This window comes from Budorcas taxicolor, chromosome 8 (genome assembly GCF_023091745.1).
Source record: "Budorcas taxicolor isolate Tak-1 chromosome 8, Takin1.1, whole genome shotgun sequence".
Lineage (NCBI taxonomy): Eukaryota > Metazoa > Chordata > Mammalia > Artiodactyla > Bovidae > Budorcas > Budorcas taxicolor.
The window spans coordinates 24,362,191-24,366,815 of NC_068917.1; the positions used below are offsets into that span (position 1 = coordinate 24,362,191).

General features: G+C 34.9%; 1 non-coding gene across 1 annotated transcript; it reads right to left on the reverse strand.

The window, feature by feature from the left end:
* Positions 1–399: 399 nt before the first annotated feature.
* On the reverse strand, positions 400–471 carry TRNAW-CCA (transfer RNA tryptophan (anticodon CCA)). The gene has a single exon. It is a non-coding gene; the product is annotated as a tRNA-Trp (tRNA).
* Between the last annotated feature and the right edge of the window lie 4,154 nt (positions 472–4,625).

Below are 4,625 nucleotides of genomic sequence, written 5' to 3' on the forward strand. Positions count from 1 at the left end.
CAGCTATACTATCATGAAAATTAGACCAGCAGTTATATTCTATAGAGCACTACAAAAAAAGGTTTCACAATTTATTTCTTTATATTCATTGTGTGTCTTCTCAACATTGTATTTTCTATTTGCCAACAGTCTGAGTGAGGAAACTTGAATAAAATATTACTGTATCACTGGCAGTGTCATTATTCTCATGATTCTGGGTGACTCTAGACAGTCTTTTTATGTCTCAAAATAGAACTGTTGCTGGCTTTGTTAGTCACGAGGTAAGTAAGTAAGTAAAGTCACTCAGTCGTGTCTGACTCTTTGTGACCCTGTGGACTGCAGCCCACCAGGCTCCTCAATCCATGGGATTCTCCAGGCAAGAATATTGGAGTGGGTTGCCATTTCCTTCTCCAGGGGATCTTCCCGACCCAGGGATCGAACCCGGGTCTCCTGCATTGGAGGCAGATGCTTTAACCTCTGAGCCACCAGGGAAAGATGTGATATTTAATTGTCAAAGTCATTATTATTTCTATTATTCTATTACTGTTTTCCTATGCTCCAAAGGGTATTATTTATTATGTTTTATAGTTAATTTTTTTAATTGCTCATTTGAGTAATTTTTATATAAAGCTTTCAAACACTTTAACAGAATTAACTTTTTTTTTTCATAATTATATACCCAGTACATAGATGAAGTTCCCAGGACAATTTGGGAGGTAAGTAAATATTTAAGTGACTAAAATAAAAATGAATAAGTGAATGAATGAGTTGGTAACACCCTGTGACCATCTTCAATAAAGGTATGATCAACTACAGAAATGATGGTGCAGTACAACACTGAACATTTAAAATGACTTAAATTCTCCAGCTCTCTAAACAGAGAAGACATTCATAAATGGAATTCACACAGTGTTAAAACACATGAAAAAGGCCAATGAGTGTGTAGAGAGATGCTAACCTTATGCTAAATATGATTTGTCAACACACTGCTGTTGTAAAGACTAATGCTGGCACAACCGATGAGTTCTCTAATGAAAGCAGAGCATTCTAAAAAAAAAAAAAAGACAATAGTGGTGCTATGTTTCTTTTAATTAATTTGATCATATCTGAGGTCAGTTGCTTTAGTTTTTGACAAATTGAGTCAGTTTGTAGGATGAAGAGCTATAGGACAATGAGAGAGATATATATATTTCTTTTGGACTATCTTCTTAATCTTCAAAAACAAGCAAAGAAACAAACCCTGTATTTTGGCCCTATAATTCTAGGAGAATCCCAAAAGAAATATAAAATTCAAAAAACTTATGATAGATCACTGTATGTAAGTTTTCATCCTAGGAATACACAATTAAAAAATAAAGCAATTTACATGGATGATGAGAGGAGAGTGTTCAGTGAGTGAGGATGAGATGCAGTCACTAAAAGTAATGCTTAAGAAAGTTTTACAGGATTTTGAGAAGGCTTGTGATATATTTCAATGAAAAGTAATCTGGTCTCAAACTGTTACTAAAAATGTAAGTTCAAAACATACATCATTCTCTTTTCATAATCAGAGGGAAATACACCAAAAATTTTAGAAATGGTATTAATTTTCTTCCTTTTTTATGTTTTCCACAGTAATGATTTTTAAAAAATTTTTATAATCAGGAAAAGAAAGTTTTTTGTACAAGTAAATTATTATAATTTTTGCTCCTTTTTCTACATTGCAAAACTAAAATTTACAACTTATTTCCTAACAAAGAAAAAGAAAATATGCTTGGGGATTAAACACTATGTGTTAATTTAGTGTTTTTATTTTCTACTACTTGAGTTTCCTTTCTTCATGGACTATGAAGAAAGGTGAGCACCGAAGAATTGATGCTTTTGAACTGTGGTGTTGGAGAATACTCTTGAGAGTCCCTTGGACTGCAAGGAGATACAACTAGTCCATCCTAAAGGAAACCAGTCCTGAATATTCATTGGAAGGACTGATGCTGAAGCTGAAACTCCAATATTTTGGCCACCTGATGCAAAGAACTGATTCATTTGAAAAGACCATAATGCTGGGAAAGATTGAAGGTGGGAGGGGAAGGAGACAACAGAGGATAAGGTGGCTGAATGGCAACACCAACTGGATGGACATGAGTTTGAGTAAGCTCCAGGAGTTGGTGATGGACAGGGAAGCCTGGCATGTTGCAGTCCATGGGGTGGCAAAGAGTCAGACACGACTGAGAGATTGAAGTGAACTGAACTGAGTTTCCTAAATAATATTGATTTGAACATGTCTGCATTCAAAATTTGTTCAATTCAGCTTACTTAAATAAATGCAGGAAGAATAAGTCCAAAATCATACAATTTAGGACAAAAGAAAAAAGTCAAGAAGTAAATAGGGTAAGGAAAATAAAAAGCTTAACAGGAAATCTTATCAGGCAAATTCCAGCAGTTGAATCAAAATAAGAGTATAAGATTCTTGATAGCTTGTATGAAAAAGGCAGAAAAACATTATTCTAATTAATTAATCATTTGGAAAGTATTAGCTTATCAATACAGACTGGACATATACTGTGAAAAATTTTTTCATATTAACCAGTTCATTCATGTATTTAGTGAAAGTTCATCAACTATAAACCACACTGTAAGGAATTAAATTGGGCTTCCCAGGTGTCTCAGTGGTAAAGAATCCTCCTGCCAATGTAGGAGACTCAGGTTCGATCCCTGGGTTGGGAAGATCTCCTGGAGAAGAAAATGGCAACCCACTTCAGTATTCTTGCCTGGGAAATCCCATGGACAGGGGAAACTGGTGAGCTACTGTCCACGGGGTCACAAAAATGTCAGAAACAACTTAGTGACTAAAAAACAACAATAGCAAGCAATTAAACTAGAGAGGGAAAAATATAGGCAATGCAATCGCAAGTGAAGGTGGGGTTATGGCAAATGAGGGAGAAAAGTCCAGGCCTAAAATACTCATTATCTTTGTCTCTGAGGCACTAGTGTTTGTTGCACCATTGCATATGTTTTTAAGATCTGTGTTGGGTTACAAGCACCTTGGAGGCTGTGCAGTCCTTTGATATACAGTCCTTGATACTGGAGCTTATACTGATGACATATCCAGAAATTATAAGGGTTGTCTGTTTAATGTCTGTCTTCCCCAATTTTCAGTGTTCTGCTCTCTCTCCCCATAAAACCTAAACTCTATAAAGCCAGTAGTTGCATACTTTCTTGATCTCAAGAGCTTAGAAGAGCACTTGTTCCACGGGAAGACTCAATAAATATTCCTTTACGTATTGAGGAATTGATTGAATGAATGACTATAATCATCTCTTAAGACTCAAATTTCAGCATGATGTTCTTAATTTATAGCTACAACTGTTGTTTCTTTTTAATAACATTGATTTCCCTAACCACAGTCAGCTGGATACTAACATGCAGAGGACTTTTAGGGGTTATATTTTACTGGCTGCTCAAATTTAAAATTGTATAGGCCATCTCTGTATTAGTTAGTGTAATTTTAAAAGGAGTGTTGCATATTTTCATTAGAAACACTTTCTTATAATAGCCATTTTCATTATAATCTATGGATTAAATTCTCCCTGATCCCTGTGGTCTTTAAATCTATACAAACAATATAGAAATTATAAGAATCAGCATAAAATGTAAAAAATATTATATCTCAATATGCATCCTTAGTTTTCAAATATTTTCTGAGCATAGGAGTTCTTCCATCAAAAGAAATCCAATGGAAGACTCTCATGTCAAAATCTTCTGAGCATCTCTTATTGAAATAGTATATGAACAAATTGAAAGATAAAAAGCATATGATTACCTCAATAGACCAAGAGAAAGCTTTTGACAAATTCAACACCCACTTATGACAAAAACTCTCCAGAAAACTGGAATAGAAGGAACCTACCTCAAAATAATAAAGGTCATATATGACAAACCCACAGCAAGCATTATTGTTAACCACGAAAAAAAAAAAAAAAAGAAGACGAAGAAAGCATTTCCTCTAAGGTCAGGAACAAGACAAGTGTGCCCACTGTCACCACTGGTATTCAATACAGTCATGGCAATCAGAGAAGAAAAAGAAATAAAAGGAATCCAGATTGGAAAAGAAGTAAAGTCTCACTGTTTGCAGATGACATGATACTATATATAGAAAACCCTAAAATCATCACCAAAATACTACTAGAATTAATAAATGGATTTAGTAAAGTCACTAGATATAAAATTAATACACAGAGATCCTTTGCATCCCTATATACTAACAATGAAAAATCATAAAGAAAAATTAAGGACAACAATCAAGTTCACCATTTGTAATAAAAATAATAAAATACCTAGGACTAAACTTACCTAATGAGACAAAAGACTTGTATTCAGAAAACTCTAAGGCACTGATAAAAGAAATCAAAGACAACATAAACAGACGGAGAGATATACCATGCTCTTGGACTGGAAAAATCAATATTGTCAAAATGACTATACCATCCAAAGCATTCTTCAGATTAAATGCTGCTGCTGCTGCTGCTAAGTCACTTCAGTCATGTCTGACTCTGTGTGACCCCAGAGACGGCAGCCCACTAGGCTCCCCTGTCCCTGGGATTCTCCAGGCAAGAACACTGGAGTGGGTTGCCATTTCCTTTTCCAATGCATGAAAGTGAAAGTGAAAG